The sequence below is a fragment of the Pectinophora gossypiella genome, chromosome 26 (assembly GCF_024362695.1).
Source record: "Pectinophora gossypiella chromosome 26, ilPecGoss1.1, whole genome shotgun sequence".
In the NCBI taxonomy this organism is placed as follows: Eukaryota; Metazoa; Arthropoda; class Insecta; order Lepidoptera; family Gelechiidae; genus Pectinophora; species Pectinophora gossypiella.
Genome location: NC_065429.1, coordinates 3495976 through 3516741, shown reverse-complemented (window position 1 = coordinate 3516741; position 20766 = coordinate 3495976).

The window sequence follows — 20766 nt, the reverse complement described above, 5'->3', positions numbered from 1 at the left end:
AAATCCATTGATTTTTAAACAGAGATAATATTACTGGAAATGTATAAAATTGTTATAATATTAACATATTATAACGAATAATAACGAATAACGAACGAAAGGACTAACGTCTATGTGGATTACTAGACTCATTTTCAATCACAGCGTAATTTTTACAACAAAATGTTTTAGGTGCATAGTGAAAATAAAAAATAAGATTAGACCGATTTAAAATTTGAATTTCGAACATTAAGTATTAAATATATCGCTTTAATTTATAAAAAAAAAAAAACACAAAAAGACAAGGCATCTACCACAGGCTTCGTCAAAAATGTAATTAAAATCAGTCAATGAAATCCACACAAGCTTCGTCAAATAGACCAACTGTTTCTGTTCTATAATGATATCTCGATGCGAACGACAACCAATTTCCCTACATCGCTAAAAAAAAAAACATTTTTCCATGAACTTTCATTTGTTTAAAACGTTCTTGAATAAGTTAGTAGGATTTTAATCCCTTAATTTGTACTATTTCGTCGTCACGCAAGGATAAGCAGAATATTAAAAAAGAAAAATTATAATCCGTCTTAAGTGCTACTTACAATGGTGTTTTGAATATGCAATTGCAACATTGGTTTTGTAATGCTATCGTTTTTATAGAGCTGAGAGGTTTTTAAAGGAGTAACGTAACGTAAAACGTAAACAGCCTATATACGTCCCACTGCTGGGCACAGGCCTCCCCTCAATCAACCGGAGGGGGTATGGAGCATACTCCACCACGGTGCTCCAATAAAAAAAGGAGTATTAATTAAATATTATTTAAAATACATACATACATATACATACGTAAGATCACGCCTGTTTAACAAAAAAAAATAAGTATTTATTAGAATTCTCATACAGCAAAGAATTTCTGCAAAATAAACATTGGAGATCTTGGATTAAACTTGTTACTCACTCTACAATAGGCTACTTTCCAACTAGTCAAATCAGTTACTTTTTACTAAACGTCAAAACACGAAATTTCTACCTATAAGTTTCTACCATTCCTGGTTTACCGATGCTATGCGTCAAAACTGTATACACATACTCAATATTTAATTAAGTAAATAAATAAAAAAAAGTAGATAGAATTTGCATGACGTCATAGAAAAACGTGACAAAACGTCGCACTTATTATTTTTTAATTTTTCTTTATTAAAATTCATAAATTAGATAGATAAAATACTTTATTGAGCACAATGGACACAAAATACAGAGATAAGGACAACATATACAGAAAAGCACAACAGGCGGCCTTATTGCTCACGCAGCAATTTCTTCCAGGCAACCTTTGGGTACAGGAAAATTTTGTACAAGTATAATAATAGCGGGTTAGTGCATTCTAACAAAATAAATAAGTTAAATAGGAAAAAGAAAACTTTTTGTCACCTTTAGATCTGTCTTTATTTAGTACCTAATCAGGATTGTGTGTGTGTGTGTGTGTATGTCGTAGATTTTACCTGAATAAACTTTTTTATTATTATTATTTCATAATTTATCTTTGACCTAGGAAACTACCCAATTCATCAAACCAATGATAAGCTGTCAAAATTAACATCACTTCACAGAAGTTCTTTATTTCAAAACAATAAACTCACTCCTACTGCATCCGAATTCAAAGACATCCCAAAATATACCAGAAACTATTAACATAGATTAAAATTTGAAAAAAGAACGTTTGGCAATGAAATGACATAAATAAAAGTGTGAAATGCAAAAGGTTTTTGAAAAAAAAAAACGAAATAGAATAGCCAATCTACTTTTGCTACCTGAGTTTGAAAAAAAAAACAAATAATAGATTTATACCTGATGTAATTCATGGTACAAGGATTGTCAAAAAAAAGGGTATATGATCGATTCTACGAGTAAGTTTAGGGTGCCTTCAATGTCCTTCAAGGTCTGGCTTAGTCACAATTTGTATGGATTTATCTTGCAGTGCAACTGTCGCGTGGATATTTTTATTTTATTTATTTTTATCAGTTAACAAAGAGCCGTGGTAGCTCAGTTGGTAAAACGCTTGCCTCTCACTTTGAGTTCGCAGGTTCAAATCCAGCACAGGCCTAAACCAATGATTGTCGAATTTGTTTTCGGACACATGTTTAGATCATGAATGATTATCACGTGCTCAGCGGTAAAGGAAAATATCATGAGTGAACCCACATTCCCGAGAAATGCATTTTCGGAAGTACAGTCATGAGCAATATAATGTACCCACTTTAGGACTCTGTCGCACTAACGTATTTGACATTTAGTGTGACTTACAGTTCAATTTGTCAAAAAAGTTAATGTGACATGGTACCAAAGTGTATACATACTAGTGCTCGTGACCGTACGTGACCTAATCTGCTATTGGGCTGGTTTTCCTTTCGCGAATTGGAAGATCAGACAGGCAGTCGCTTCTGTAAAAACCGGACCTGTCAAATCTTCAGGTTAGGTAAGCGGACCCTGTGATAAACGGGATAATGCTAGGGGGATGATGAGTAAGAACACTGACTGCTTTTCTTTTTCAAATTATTCTTTCTTGTACTCTGGTCTTATCTGCCTAAAGGTTACGTAATAAAGCTCTTTTTACAGAAGTTTTGCGCATTTTTCCTGCCGGGAACTTTCCCAAAGTGGGAACATTCTAGGGAACGGCTCATCACTGTGGCTTAACGATTTTTAGACACGACGACTAGTATGAGATGATGAGGTAACAAAGACCCATACATAACATAAACATAAATAGCCTATATACGTCCCACTGCTGGGCACAGGCCTCTCCTTAATCAACCGGAGGGGGTATGGAGCATACTCCACCACGCTGCTCCACTGCGGGTTGGTGGAAGTATTTTTATTTATTTATTTGTTTTATTAGGTTTGCCAACAGACAAAAACACTTTTACATGTAACTTAACCTATTTACAAATACAGGACTAGTGCTCGTCCAATTATAGGCAAAATTATTAACGCTACAAAGGACGACAATCTACATAAAATAAAGAAACAACAGAGAAATAAATCTTAAAAAGAATATAACAACATTTTTACGGCTAATACCCGGGACTCAAGGCTTAATGTGCCCTCCGAAGTACAGAATCAACTTATTTTTTCAGACAATCAGGTGATTCAAGCATGTAAAGTCCTAACAGCCTCCGTGGTCTAGTGGTTAGAGCGTTAGGCTCACGATCTGGAGGTCCGGGTTCGATTCCCTAAGGGGACATTGTCGAAATCACTTTGTGAGACTGTCCTATGATTGGTCAGAAGTATATTTTATATTCGTTCACAAACCAGTAACGACAACGAAACGTAATTGACATAATAATTTTATTATTTAATAATTAAATAAGGCGTCCGTTCCAAAACTCCAGAACCTCACCCCTCGCCGTAGTAACTTTAAAAAAAGAATCTAATTTTATTAGATCACTGAATTTGGTGTCACCGTAAAACTGAAAAGGGCTTTCCACACCCGCGCGACCGCAACATTCGCCATAAAGGTCTGGCCCGACTGACTCTTAACAGTAGAAACGGCCGCCGATCCGTAAAAATCTTGTAATCAAATACCAACCCGGGGATTTGCTGATACATTTATTCGATTTGCTGAGCTTAGGGTTGGAAAAAAGATGTTTATGTAGTACAGAAAAGCGTTGTTTTTGGTAAGATCAATGGCAAACACTTGCCCTAAAAATGCCCTAATAGTTATGTTAGTACACTGACTGTTAGTACTCTATGCTGTTTACGTGTTTCCGTGATTAGACAAGTGTTAAAGCATAAAATATATTTTTTAATAAATAATTATAATTAATAATTATTTAAGAAATTGTAAGTATATAATTTGTAATAATATTATTTAAATTATAAAATAATTTATTTAATTTGCACCGATAACGGCCAGGGGCGGGTTATTTATGGACTAAGTTTTCTTTAATAATTTTATTATTAAATTGTATATGTGACAAATTGTATTTTTATACAAATAGATTCACTAGATTTGTTTAGGGAATAGATAATTTATTTAATAAATTATTAAAAAATAAATTAATAATAGATTAAATTAAATTATTAGTTTATTATTAATTTTAAAAATCGTTTATTTTTAGAAGTAAGTTTACAATTTCCAGTGTTGTGGTTTCTTTTAAGTAACCAAGGTACGTGTAGTAGAAACCCCGTTAATTATTTTGTCTTTGTGAATTTCATTTAATATTTTGGCCGATTTGTTTCCAGCTATGTTTAAGTCTCATTTAATAGAAACAACAAATCCAATGTTATCAAAAAAGTAGGAAACGACTTATTTTTAAAAAAGTACCTTCATATTTGGATAGACCAACCCTAAAACAAGGCATAGAAATAGAATGTAAAGGGATTCAGGCCTCAAATATGATACGCAAATCGAATAATACCCTTCACTCCTACGATTTCTATATTTTATATAAAATGGGTGGGTGTAACTAATCCGCAGGCTGAAAGAAATACGGCATTACAGTTTGTAGATCGAAATCGAAATTCGGGGACGAAGAAGAAACCAACAAATATGCAATTTGCTAACGTGTGGTGGGCAGAGCCACAAAGTAAGAAGACAACACATAATTTAACACATATTTTTTCATAATTAATGTACCTAATGATTGACATTTAAATTATCATTACTTTTTATTTTATTTTTTGCATGTTATAATTTAAAAAAACTAAAAATGTAGACCAAATGTTAAACGCTGACCAACTACAAACTGTAATACCATTTTTATTGAGAATAAATGATTATGAATTAAGATACCATAGTGGCACGACAACAGTCTCACCACCATAAAAAAGATCCAGCTAACTGAGAACATATCAATTCATTAAAAAAAACAACCAAAACAAATGAATGACGATGGAATGCCCCCTAAAAAGCAAATCTAAAAAAAAATATCTCACTCCCCTTTCATTCCCTTGAACTTCAAGGAAGCGTTCCGAATTTGAAAAATTTTCGAATAAAGAACGCGGCCTCGACCAATCACGCGCGCGACAATGACCCGGCTGACCCGTGTGAAACTTTGACATCGTGCCGTCGACGCCGGCGCAACTTGAGCGAGCCCTTTGACTATAAATACTTGAAATGAAGAAAAAGTATAGCTAAGGTTTGATGAATCATTTAGAGAACTAAACCACGGTTAAGAACGCTGCGGTCTGCTTTGACAAACTCCACAGTTCCTTATTTTTATATACAAAATTTTACTGAACGGACCTCACAATGTAATTTGAGATTAAGGGTGGTATTAATAAACTAATCTCAGCTTCGAAACTGCCCTCAAGATCATGTCAATGTGACAATTCTCATATTTAAAAATTGGGACTTGAGCATGATCTTGAACGCAGTCTCAGCTGAGATTAGTTTATTAATACCACCATTATAATTTTGGCTAAGATGATATCATTTATAACATCATAATAATACGAACTAACGACTAATGGAGATAGCTAGTGATACATCCATAGCAAGATGAACAAAGTACCCACACCTCATTGAGCTTTCTGTTAGACCAACGTGATAGGCGGTTAGCCGTGTCGGCGTCTATAATGGTCAAGGCAGCTTAAGATTACGTAATATCTTAGTTATCCTGAGAAATATCTTAGATTTAGGGCGAATACCTCTAGCTTTTTAATACATACATACATAAATTCAAGAAATATCCCACCGGGGTAAGCAGAGACTATGGAATTCCATTTGCTTCAATCCTGACACACTTATCTTGCTTCCTCCACATTCATCAATCGTTTCATACTGCCACGCCGGTGCAGAGTAGATCGTACTGAACCTTTTCCAAGGACATCTCCAATTTGGTCCGGTGTTTGGTCTTTTTTTAAAAATCTTAATTTATCTAGATGTTATATAGCAGATTTTTAGAAGTTACCGCGGATATAAAATGTTAGATAGTAGGCATCCGAAAATGATAAACAGGATAAACGCTAACTGGGTAATGAGACAACTTTCAATACAAACTGCTTTAAGCGATTAGGCGGCCATTTTCCATGTTAAGTCACTTTTGTAACTTTGATTTTATTTCGGTGCAATAAACTATATTTGAATTTGAATTTTGAATTTGAGAACAATATTATAGACAAACCGAAGTAACTCCATGTTCATATTTTAAAAAATTCCGGTCGCCACGGGCCAATGGCGGCGCGGAATCCGACCAATCACGTAGCGAGCTTGAAACCACCAATTAAATCATTTTATTTTTAAAACGAATATATTTATGGACACTTTACTTAGGGTGACAATTTTAGAACAATAAAGGAAACAATTATAAGGTAAGGTAGAAATGGGAATGAATCTTCCTTCCGGTGGAATAAGGTCGACGAACGACCTCATCAAAAGGTGCTAGGTTTTTACTAAACGTAACAGACTACTTACTTACAAACGTAGGTAATGTTAGATAGAAAATAATCGATCGACCGACTATCGACTGATACATCACTAGCTTACGTACTTTGTCAGGTCTAATTGTTACCGCGAATTTGAGTCGACTGTAAATCTCCCGACGCGACGACCCGATTACTCTACCCATAGAGGCGGCCAATCAGCTCGCGACACCAAACACTTCAGGACCCCGATACCGAACCCGCCGGCGTGGTCGATGATTTCCCTCAATCAGCGCTTATCGCTATCGACCCACTACGGTCGATTCATTCTTTCAAATATTTTTCCTCTCAGACGGCTCCCTGAGCCGAGGTTCGCGCCCAGCTGGGCACCCTCAGGCCTGTTGTCTTAAATGTTGTACCGGGTGAGCGCCTTCAGCGCTCCCCATTTGTTGTAGATTTGCCGCAGATGGCATTAACTACTTGGCCGGACAAACGGGGATATGATATGTATATGAGAGTTATTGGTTTTTCAGTAGCATCTTTTACCTCTGCCCCCTATAATACGATCCACATGCGACAGTCATCATCATCATCACCAGCCCATTAACGTCCCCACTGCTGGGGTGCGGGCCTTTCCTATGGATGGATAGGGAGATCGGGCCTTAAACCACCACGCGGGCCCAGTGCGGATTGGTGGTTATTAACGACTACTAATGCAGCCGGGCGGCAGGCGACAGTATATAAATGTAAATCGACTAGCACATTAAACATCGAATCCAATAAAAAAAATAGAAACGTCAACATAGATTTAACATTTCTAAGAAAACCAATAGCTCTACATTTTTTGCACGGTTTCTGAAGAGCTTACAAATTGTTCTATACAGCTTTTATAGGAAACTAATAATCTATAACCTACATTCACAATATCTAAGAGTTCGATCTCTAATGAATTCGCTTACGATAAATCATGTAAAGCAAAGTGGGTAGTGACGGTAAAAAATACTAGGCAAGTGCAAGTTTTACATAAAATCGTTGAGGTTCCGTATGCAAAAATAAATGTACATATAACCCTTATAACGGAGCATGGTTAGAATGACAGCAAGATAGTAATATACAGGTGTTAGTAACACTGTACCGAATAATGAGGGGGATGTTTCAGCTCATTATTCTGAGTTAATATCAAGACTAAGTGTCCGTCACAAAATTCCTATTTTTGTTTTTTTTTTAATATTTTTAATATATACTTACTTTTACGATGGAAAATTAACTCAGAATCATGAACTGAACCATTCCTTTCAATATTCGTTACGATGTCACTTACACCCTGTATATTACTGCTGTCATTCTGATCATGCGACGTTATAAGAGCTATGGTTTTTTTTTTTCATAACGTACAAGTACGTACAGGAAGCCGTATTATATGTTCTGAGATGATATCAAGTGGAATTTCCTGTCGAAAAATTAATGTAAACTTTAGTGTTCTTTTTATTATATTCAGTTCCATACTTTTGCGAAGGAAAATTCTACTTGTCTGAATCATTCCTCAAAGTTTTCTTACGGTGTCACTAACACTCTGTATTTTAATCGCCTAGTGCAAAAGAGACGACAGATATATCGTCTCATTTGCACTAACAATGAAGTTTTCATAATAATTATATTATTAGTATTTTATATTATTGACAATTAATTCCACTCTCAGTACAAAGGAACCCAAAAAATTGCGAATAAGTATCGACCATTTTTTTCCTACTTTTTGTTCCCAAAGATTAACTATAGTTTAATGACTAACTAATGTTAAAGAATCGTTAAAAAATGAATAGGTTTTTTAGAAATCATGTCACTAATAAAAAAATAAAATTTTGCGTAGACTGGCTAAGCCAACTGCATATTTAAAATTTAATTTTTGTCTCAACTAGTGAAGTTAGTGATTTAAAATAAGAACGACGAAATAATAAAAACAACGGTACAGGTGACTCGACGTTTTTTTTTAAAAAAAAAGAAAACATCTTCTCTCGTGTGGGTTGTGAGGTGAATTGCCAACCTCATCAACCCTGGTGTCAGGGTTACTATTGAGCTGCCAAAGGCCCCTGATGTGACTCATGTACCGTTAGTTACTTACATCAGTAAGTAGTAACCGGGACCAACGAGTTAACGTGCCTTCCGAAGCACAGATTTTACTTTTGGACAACAAAAATAAAACATAAAATATTGTTATACAATTTAGTTAGTTATTTGGCTGCCTAATATCAGTTCCCAGACATTTAATCCCATGCATTCATATTTTTAAAACTTCACACAGCTCCATTGCGACCACACATTGGTGCTAATTCCTGTAAATACCATCTAATTTTATTTTAAGTTATATCTGTCATTTTCTTATCCGCCGAAAAGGAAAGGGACGGGTAATCGACAAGCATAAAATTTATGGAACACACGTCAATTTTAAGCACAAATCTCAACCAACCGTCTAAAAATTTTACATCAGTCAATAACCCGACACAAGTAAGTAGACAGCACGTCAAACGGATTGCATACCAGCGACATACCTTTTTGATTCGCCCGGGTTATTCATTCATTTACTCATTCTTCCTAAAATTAAGAGCTGTGAATCATCCGTCCCTTTCCTTTTCGATGGATATGAAAATGACGGATATAACTTAAAATAAAATTAGGCGGTGTCTGCAGGAATCGGGGCCATTATAAATGTATTATTTGTTTACAAATAAGTAAGTCTTCTGGGAACTGTGGTATAGTCATTCAATGATGCACACTTACATTCGGTCACGGGCATTAATATGTACATACACTTTGGTACCATGTCACATTAACTTTTTTGACAAATTGAACTGTAAGTCTCACTAAATGTCAAATATGTTACTGCGACAGAGTCCTTAAGTGGGTACATTATATTGCTCATGACTGTACATAAATACAATAATAATTATGAAACAACATTATGCTTAACGTATAAATGAATGTGGTTTGCGGTCGGCATCTATGCTTATGTCCTTTACAGTAATGCCTGAGTAAACGTACCATTACAGCATCACGCCATTATCCCTAAAGGGGTAGGTAAAGCTTTAAAAAACACTCCACACCACTCTTCGCCAGCTATGTGTCAGTCCTATGAAATAGGTAGAGAGTTTATTGCAATTAAAGGGGCGTAAATCTTTCATAATTTATGTTAATGTTAAGTGTTTCTTTAGGTGCAATAAAACATATTTATATTGATGTGTTAACTAACAGCATAGCAAAAATTTCTCACAAGGCGGCCTGTTTGAAGTCCTTTAAACCGAGACCAAACTATTATGTACAAATATTGGATATTTGACAGGAAATAGTCATAGGTGCACGAGACACGCCGAGTTTACATTCTGTCTAAGGCCAGTGCATTCGACACTAAAATGAAACTATACGGTCTGTAACTTTAGTTCGAATGTCAGTAGTTCGATTAATGCTTCGGTCAACCGTTCGTCGGTAAAGGATGGGTTCGATACAAAGTTGACTCGGAAGAATGATCGTTCGTTAAAAATATAATTCGATAAATATTTCAGTCGAATAAGCATTAATCGAACTACTGACATTCGAACTAAAGTTACAGACCCTACATTGGCCCCGATTCCTACAGATAACTCCCAAATTTATTTTAAGTTACTTATACCCGTCATTTTCTGTTAATTTAAAAATGGACGAATAACCCCGGCGACTAAAATAGGCAACTCGCTCATATACAATCCGTTTGACGTGTGCTTAATGATGGCAGGTTGTTGGTCAATATAAAATCTTGTATTTTTCCTTAAATTTATGCCTGGCGATTACCCGTCCTGTTCCATTTCGCCGGATAAGAAAATGACAGGTATAACTTGACATAAACTTACATATATGTATTACATTTTGACTACCTGATTTTATTCCTGCTGCTAAGCAAAATATCTTTATTCAGTAGGTAACATAGTTACACTTTGAATCGTCAATTTTTACATTACGAACGTCTCATCCTCCTAAAACTGCTACAGCTTCTCACAACCTATAAGAACTTGCAATACTTACCATGTGACATGATGGCAAGTCACAACCGTTTATTTAAATTAAGGTTAATTGTTCTTTGTGTATTTAAAATATCTATTGTTATTTATTTTTTTTAAGACAGATTTATTAAAGATTAAATGTTCCTTTAATTATAAATTATTTAATATTAATATTCGCACGCTGTAACGCTGTATGGTTGAGTGATGGACATTTTTTGTTACAATATTTTTAAGATCTTAAGTACCACTCTAGAGCGAATAAATTTTTATTACATTTCATTCAAAAAATAAATAAATAAATAAAGCATAGATAAATTGTATCCAATACACTCACATTAACGACATTCCCATCAGCCATGACACATCCAGCAAAAGGGTACAGTTCGACGAAAACGCATTTTGTTTTTACACTTTTATCCCACTCCCATTATTGCGCACAATAATTAACTTAACTCATGAGAGCCGTGGTAGCCCAGTTGGTAGAACACTTGTCTCTCACTTTAAGGTCGAATCCAGCACAGTCCTAAACAAATGATTGTCGAATTTGTTTTCGAATTCATGTTTGGATCACATTGCTCGCATGCACGTGGTAAGGCACTGGCTAGAAAGAGATTTTTATATCCTGTGGTCTGTGAGCAGATAAATTACTTTCCTTTTCATGTGGGTCATCTAGCAACTCTATATCCCGAACACAATAACACGATCTTTACCGAATCCAAATCAGCGGGCGTCGTCTTCGAACAAGCCTGTTTATTTGTTTACTGTTTATTTATTGTACTGTTTACTTATTTTATTGTTTATTTAAGTTTTATTGCTTACAATATGGTGATTTATGTAAGCACATCTCGTTTGAATCATAATTAATGAGATTAAGTTTCATTTTATTACTTGAGAATACTTAAGTTTGTGAGAATGTCGCAGTGGTTGAGCCACTAAACGTGAGGTATCATGTTCGATTCGCAGTTGGACAAACGCCCTCTGTGGTCCAGTGGTTGAGCGTTGTGCTCACGATCCGGAGGTCCCGGGTCCGAAACCCAGCGGGGACAAATCACAAAAATCACTTGGTGATCCCTAGTTTGGTTAGGGCATTACAGGCTGATCATCTAATTGTACAAAAAGTAAGATGATCCGGTTACTACTTACTGGTGTAAGTACGTAGTCGTTTGTCGTAGGCTCAATAATAACCCTGACGCCAGGGTTGATGAGGTTGGTACTCCACCTCACAACCACAACCCACACGATAGAAGAAGAATTGCTAAGTAGCAATTTCTTGCAGGCAACCTTTGAGCGTAGCGGAGATATTTAATACTAAATAATTCAGCATAGGAATACTTGTACATATACAATTAGTACCTATTCTGTTTCACAACGCGACGCAAGCGCATATTTGCTTTAACCAAGTGGTTTTAGCATTGTCCGGCTTCTGTCTTTTAAGTAAATACTATTAGTAATGACTCATTAAATTCAACAAGTACAATGTAAGTTACCACAGAGTTTTTATGACAGAGAGATGCCGCGGCGCATGCGCATAGCCTTTGGGACCGAAATATGCACAAAACGTGCATATTACATGACGCAAAGGTCGTATAAAAAACCTCAAACATCATTCATTGCTTCTTTCGTATCGCGCAACTTCAATTAACGCTTTTGTTACTACGCAACGAACGGCAGGTAAATCGATGTCGCCAGTGATTTGACGTTCCCGGGAATTTTCCCAAAGTGGAAATGTCTAAACGATACATTATTATGTCCATAATAAGACTTCGTATTAGAATTTACTTGTCACACTGCCCACCCCATTAGTAAGGTCAAAAATCACTTTGTGACCCCTAGTTTGGTTAGGACATTACAGTCTGATCACCTGATTATCCAAAAAGTAAGATGATCCGTGCTTCGGAAGGCACGTTAAGCCGTTGGTCCCGGTTACTACTTACTGATGTAAGTAGTCGTTACATGAGCCATGTCAGGGGCCTTTGGCGGATCAATAGTAACCCTGACACCAGAGTTGATGAGGGTGGTAATTAACCTCACAACCCACACGACAGAAGAAGAAGATAATTGAGGTCTCTGTGTATATGTATAGATATAGGTATCTAGATACTCACTTAAGTACACATACATACATACATAAACTCACGCCCGTGATCCCTAATGGGGTGGGCAGAGCCACAAGTAATCAAAGACAACTTGCAGCCACTGTTGATACGAAGTCCAAAGATGGATATGATGAACCTTATGGTGATAAGGGATCAGCCTATCGCCCATAACATTAGTCCATCATGTTAGAGGACACAATCCCTCTGTCGGTTTTTACGACATGCCCGGGAAGAGAAGCAGCTGAACGTGTTCACTCACTCACTCACTTAAGTATACATTGTTTAAGAAGAGGAAGAGTTAAACAAATATTAAGAAGGAAGTAAAATTATTTGCTAAGTTTTATGTTTCCAAGCCGTTTGCGTTTTTAAGTTCATTCTTGAGGTTATACCATCACACTTCAAACATGCATAAAAAAACATTCCTTCCACGCTAAAAGGGTGATCAGCCCATCTCTCTAACACCACATAACATAAGCTCACGACTCTATCCCAACTGGGGTAGTCAGAGGTACATTCATCGCAAGATGAAACGACCACACCTCATCGAGCTTTTCGCCAGTTGTTATTCAGTTTTGTGACTTGCCTCTTCCGTCCAGCATTGCCATACCGATGACTCCTATCTCCGCCTCTGCAACCGTATCCCTGGGCAAGAGTTCTACCATATACGTACCCCGTAGGTCTGGGTCCCTATCCCAACTCAGCCACCAACTCACTCTGGCCTACTGAAGTAAGAGGCGCACATCCCGCGGCAAAGACCCGTCGAACACGATTTGCCCCAGTGGAGGTCAGAGAAGCTGACTCTGTCTCCCTAGGGCCGAGTTAATGGTCTTGTATGAAACCAAAACCAAAGGCAACATGCGTCATAATAAAGAGCTGATTATCCTCCCTCAGCCCTGCAGAGAAGCATTATGTCTTAATTAATATCAGATCTCATCAATCAAACATCTAGATGTCTGGACTAGATTATCTACCTGAGACATCTTTATAACCTTCCCCCCCTCCAATACATCATTCAGTCCTCTATTTAAACATTGTCTTTGTAGTATAGATATACAAATTTGCTCATAGAATGTAAGCAAATGTAAAATATAGTATAAGACAGATTGCCTCAGTTTAAAGACCCATTCTCCGAATTCAAAATTGGAATATTTTCACCCCTGTCGGGAAGCAACTGTTTTCTAATACCTATAAATAAATACCTTTATATACCTCTATATCTACCTAAATACCTCTATATATTTATTTGCAAAATAATATATCTAGATGTATTTGTCAAGTCTATTTTGAAACTGATTGACGTTTGATGCCGACTACTTCTTCCGGCAGCCTGTTCCATACTTTCATGACTCGGTTTATCGAGAAATGTTTGTGTGGGTTGTTATTTGATAAGCGGGCATCAAGCGTCAGGTGGTGGCTTCGTACAGTTTTTCCAAATTTTGAATGTCGTAATGCCCAAAGAATCTTAAAGGTTTCAATCAAGTGGCCTCGCTCTCTACGTTATTTCAAAGTCAGATTGAATATGTCCATTCTTTCCTCATATTGGTTTTCCTTAGAGCCAAAGATAATTCCAACAAAAAATAACTACAAAATGTCGGTAAGTTGTAGAATAGGACTTAACTCTTTTTACATCCATTAAGTTAAAACACTTATTAACTTAACGACTTGCATACGTAAGTAAGTATGACAGACATTAGCATTATCTACTAATTTGTACTTTTTTACTCTTTAAGATCTGAGATAAAACGGACAATTGCATTTTGAGCCTTGCCTAGGTAATCATCATTAGTTAAGTCTGATGGACGAAATGATTTTTAGGACATACTTATTTACGTAATATCAAATTAAACAGTCATTATTTACTTAGGTAGATGCTTTTATAATATCTCTCTCTTTATTTAAGACCTTAAGCATAAACTATGTTCGAAGGGGGGTGAGGTAAACCTAGCTCAGACGCTGGTGGGGAGCGGAGAGTTGCCGTTCTATACGTAGTATTATTCCTTATTCAATGGCTATGGTAAGTATTTTAAACAGTTAAACGGTGAATAAAACAATCGTTAATGTTCGATTCCTTGAGTTTACTTGATAGTTTTTTGTTTATTTAAATATAAAGAACATGCACATCTGAGCACACATACTCTCAACTCTTAATTACTTACAATTCACATTACTTTAAGAGTTATTTCGTAAATGCACTTTACAATGGTAATTTTATTATGTCTAGTAGTAGAAAATTAAGGAAATATGCAAATAAATGTCAAAGATATTTTTAGAATCGATATTTAGGGCATGTCATGTACCGTAACCCGAGTGGCCAGTTATTAATCGAAGCATGGAGTTGTATAATATTATAAATAAAAATAAATAAATAAATTATTATTTAATAAAAATAAATAAATAAATTATTATTCATTTTTATTTAAAATAAGTAAAGATATAAATAAATAATAATTTATTTATTTTAAAATTATAAATTTTATTTAATTTCCCTCAAAAGTTTTAGCTATGATGTCACTAACACCCTGTTTACATGAGACCACGTCTATTTCCCTTTGGGGTAGACAGAGGCCCCGGAGTTGCATTTACTACGACCTTGACACACCGCTTTCTCCACACTTATCAAAAACTTAAGGCATGGCTTTTTTCTCTTTTAAATCACTGGACGGATTTTGATTAAAGTTTCCCAAGATTGTCGGGTTAGTTATAAAAACTCAATTTGCATATCATTGCAACTCTAAGTCTACTGTTTGTTTTAAGCACCGTCTATTACGCAAAACCAATCTAGAGTAAAGCAACGAACCGTTGAAGGGAGAAAATTTTACACTTCACGACACGGTGTCAACATTTTTGACAAAATATTTCGGTCTGAACTACAAATACGAAATATTTCATTATCAGTCCATCTCTCTCTCTCTGTTTAAGAGCTGCGCTCTTGTCGGTGGAGTAATCGCCATTCCTCTCTTCTTCCCGCCAAAACCTTCACCTCCCGATACGACACGACCTGCACCTTCTCTTTTATTTGTTTCATAAATGTTATCCTAGGTCTGCCCCTTCCTCTCTTCCCTTAATTTTTTCCTTCTATAATTTGTTATAAATGAATCGTGTCGTATCAGGTGGCCAATAATATTTTCTCTCCGGTTATCTATACTCTTCAATATGGTTCTCTTTTCTTCAACTCTTTCCAGCACTTTTTCATTTGACACCATTTCAGTCCAGCTTATACCCTCCATCCTTCGCCAACACCACATCTCAAACGCTTCCAACCTCTCTCTGTCTCTCTGTGTCATAGTCCACGTTTCACTTCCATAGAGTGCAATGCTCCAAATAAAATATGATTAAATAAACCGTTTCCTTATTTTTAATGATATGTTTTTGGTTTTAAAAATGTATTTTTTCCTGTTAAATACTTGTTTGGCTATCGTAAATGGGCCGAGTCCAGGATTTTTGGACTACCAACGTGGGGCCGAAGCCAACACGTAGAGGCCCCTTAAGACAATTTAATCTAAATGTGGTGTGACACCAACCGGCGATTATCCCTGTATGCACTATGGGAGTGCACCCAAAGACAATCCCCGGTTCGTGTAGGAGAATTATTAGTAATATGTCGAAAATAGTCACTGTGGTTCTGTGGTATACCGGCTTGCTTCTCAAACGGGGAGCGCCGTTTCAAACCCCATTATAGGACTTGCACCAATGAGTTATAATTTTTCTTAAGTGCTGTTTTCACTAACACAGTTGGCTCGATCATTATAGATGGCGATACGGCTCACCACCTATCACGTTGGTCTAACTGATTTGAGGAGGTGTGGGTACTTAGTTCATCTTGTCATGAATGGACCTCTGACTACCCCAGTTGGGATATAATCGTGTGCTTATGTTACGTTATGTAAAATAGTCATCATACATTGTTTTAAGTTTACGCGGTTATTATCATAATTAAAACACATAATAACGGGTTCTTACCGCGTTTAAAGTAGGGATATGAGACTCCCGATATTTCGACACTGTTGCAAGTGCCATGATCACGGGATGACGACGACACGGGATCCCGTGATCATGGCACTCGGTAAGAACACATGGTAAGAACCCGTTATAATGTGTTTTAAATAATCGTCGTGTCTAAAAATCGTTAAGCCACAGTGATGTGCTGTTCCCTAGAATGTTCCCACTTTGGGAAAGTTCCCGGCAGGAAAAATGCGCAAAACTTCTGTAAATAGAGCTTTATTACGTAACCTTTTGGCAAATAAGACCAGAGTACAAGAAAGAATAATTTGAAAAAGAAAAACAGTCAGTGTTCTTACTCATCAACCCCCTAGCATTATCCCGTTTTTCACAGGGTCCGCTTACCTAACCTGAAGATTTGACAGGTCCAGGTTTTTACAGAAGCGACTGCCCGTCTGACCTTCCAACCCGCGAAGGGAAAACCAGCCCAATACAGGTTAGGTCACATACCTCCGAAAGTTCATTTCTCGGGTATGTGACTTTTCTCACGATGTTTTCCTTCACCGCTGAGCACGTGAGCCAGTGTTCTTGCTATTAAAGAGATTTTACAACTGGAACAGTGGTTGAGCGTTGGACTCACGATCCGGAGATCCCGGTGGGGCATATCACAAAAATCACTTTGTGATCCCTAGTTTGGTTAGGACATTACAGGCTGATCACCTGATTGTCCGAAATTAAGATGGTCCGTGCTTCGGAAGGCACGTAAAGCCGTTGGTCCCGGTCACTATTTACTGATTTAGGTACGTAGTCGTTACAAGAGCCATGTTAGGGGCCTTTGGCGGCTCAATAATAACCCTGACACCAGGGTTAATGAGGTTGGTATTCCACTTCACAACCGACACGATAAGAAGAAGAAGACGGGAACATTCGCACTCTGGGAAGATTCCGACTCTGGGAAGATTCCGACTCTGGGAAGATTCTGACTCTGGGAAGATTCTCGGGAACGGCGCATCGCTGAGTCCAAACCATTAGCAATAAAAAAGCCAATCGTTTTGCATGCACGTACTGAGATTTCGATTCCGATACAATTAATTAGAATATTGCATTTATTCCGAGTTAGTAAAAGTGTTGAAATTACCACTTTTTGCACCAAAATTGGCTTCGGCCTTAGGCTGTGTGGTTTCTCCTTAATCTAAAAACTTTCAATGTAATTTGTTCTTGTTTTATATTATGAGGGTATACAGTTCCTATGTTACTTTTTCTGGTCATTTTGTTTATTCAATAATCGAAACAAATATTTACAATTAAATTATGGAACCATCGCCCAATTGGTTGCTAACAATCATCATTATAATAAACAGCCTATATACGTCCCACTGCTGGGTACAGGCCTTACCAGCGAGATGCCTTTTTGATTCGCCGGGTTATTCTTCATTTACTCATTCTTCCTAAAATTAAGAGCTGTCAATCATCCGTCCCTTTCCTTTACGGTGGATAAGAAAATGACAGATATAACTTGAAATTTAATTAGATGGTATTTACAGGAGTTAGCACCATTGACTGTGTAAAAAAAACTTTATCCCGCTCCAAAAACAACAGCCGTACTGTTACTCAAAACAGTCTGATGCAATGCAACAAAACTTTCACTAACTGCATAATAATAATGGTTTTTATTCCACGTTCGAGCCTTCAACATACAGACGGACAAAGGGATAACGATCTGTTGAGTATGACTGGAGGTATTCCTAACAAACTGGTTTTGTGAGTAAGTATTCACAATTTGTTATAGAGATAGTTTCTTAGTTTTGTTAGAAACAGTGTGATAACGGCCTCCGTGGTCCAATGGTTGAGCGTTGGGCTCACGATCCGGAGGGGACATATTACAAACACTTTGAGATCCCTAATTTGGATAGGACATTACATGCTGATCACCTAATTGTCCGAAAGTAAGATGATGCGTATTTTGTAAGGGATTATGTCCTCTAACATGATGGACTAATGTAATGGGCGATAGGCTGATCCCTTATCACGATAAGGTTTATCATATCCAGCTTATGATATCGTATCTATAATGGCTGCAAGTTGTCTATGATTACTTGTGGCTCTGCCCACCCCATTAGGGACTACGGGCGTGAGTTTATGTATGTATGTCGGAAAACACGTTAAGCCGTTGGTCCCGGTTACTACTTACTGATGTAAGTAAGTAGTCGTTACATGAGCCATGTCAGGGGCCTATGGCGGCTCAGTTAACCCTGACACCAGGGTTAATGGGGTTGGTATTCCACCTCACAACCCACACAAAATCTGGACAACGCCATCTATATTGTTTCTGAGGAACGTGGTCTAGAAAGACCCTCATTGAGAAAGGGATGCTAAGATGGTTCATGTAGAGAGAATGATTGAAGATAGCTTGACTAGAAAAAGGACAGTCTCACAAAGTGATTTCGACAATGTCTTCATCGGGAATCGAAACTGGACCTCCAGATCTTGAGCCGAACGCTCTGACCACTAGCCAAGGAGGCTGTTATCTAGGTATGTTAATAAAAATAGGTACTTACCTTTCTAAAAGCTCGCATTTCGACCGTGTCCAACCTATTAGTAACAAACCACGAATGTAACAATAACATTACATAACTCAATAGTTAAGTTAACAAGCTTCGACTTTCAACTATTTGTATCGTTTCAGATTTTATCTTTGAACAAACAGCTAAACGCGCATTTATCAAAAATATCTCATGTTATTTGTCTTGTTATTTGATTTGTTATATGACTGAAATGTTGTAGTCTGTTGGGTAATTACCATAGAGTTCCTATTTAAAAAAAATGCCGCGAGAGCATAGCCGAAATATGCACAAGACGAGCACATTAGCTCCTCTGCTGAACTGGGAGTAAAGAAACAACATAGAATGTGTTCTGCTGCCTCTCCTCAGGTGCATGTCGTAAAAGCCGACAAAGGGAAAGCGTCGTACCAAAAATGATGAATCTATAATGGGCGATAGGCTGATCCCCTATCACCATACGGTTCATCATTATCCATCTTAGGACTATGTATCAAAAGTGGCTGCAAATAGTCTTCTGATTATTTGTGGCTCTGCCCACCCCTTCGGGGAACATGGGCGTGAGTTTATGTATGTATGTACGAGCATATTATATGAAGCAACGATCGTATTGTGAAAATTACCACTACATTTGTTGCTTCTTTGGTATGGCACCAAAGCGCTTGTGTTACTAAGCAAGGAACGGGTGGGAAATCAATGTAGCGGACCAGCCAGGAATGTATTGGTGCGGCAGCTTCACACACCGACGTGAGTTAACAGGCGACATGCGCACTCGTGTAATTTAGTACTGGCATAACTCCATTATTTCTATAATCTATGGTCTTCTTCTTCTTCTATCGTGTGGGTTGTGAGGTGGATTACCAACCTCATCGACCCTGGTGTCAGGGTTATTATTGAGCCGCCAAGGCCCCTGACATGGCTCACATAACGACTACCTACTTACATCAGTAAGTAGTAACCAGGACCAATGGCTTAACGTGCCTTCCGAAACACGGATCATCTTACTTTTTGGACAGTCAGATGATCCTGTAATATCCTAACGAAACTAAGGATCACAAAGTGATTTTTGTGATATGTCACCACCGGGACTCGAACCCGGGACCTCCGGATCGTGAGCCCAACGCTCAACCACTGGACCACGGAGGCCGTCTGTGGTAATGACTAATGAATAACATTTTGCAATAGTGCCGTATTGTTTTCTGTGTTATTTGAACAATCATTCATTTATGGTTTTGCTTGTGTGTGCAATGTACAAACTGTGGACGTAATTTGCATCCGTGATAGCGCAGTTCGGAGAACGTATGACTTACGCCGTAGTGTCAGAAGTTTGAATCCCGGCTTGTGCTCTAACCCACTGAATCCATCTTTCACCATCATCTCCCTAGCGTTACCCCATTTTCACCCCTCCGGACTCGTGGTCACACCAGGTTGTCAATTAAACAAGAATTTTATTCTTGTTTGTCACACCGCTAACAATACAACACCTTTTATCTCACCATTGTTAGTGCGGAGAATATCCCTATGATAAAAAATATATCGATATTTGCCATGAGGCATTATATTTGTGCAAAGAGATTAATTATGTTTAATAGGGCATTCTTTTTGTTAATTCCTATCTTCTATCACTGGCGACCAAATGGATTTTTCCATAATTACCAGATTTTTTTTTGATTTGATAATAAGTCATATTATCGCATTAACAACTTGGCCGGACAAATGGGGAGCGCTGAAGACTCTAAGGGTCGATAGCGATAAGTTTCTGTTAAATAAAGTATAAAATCGTAAATAAAATCAATTTTAATT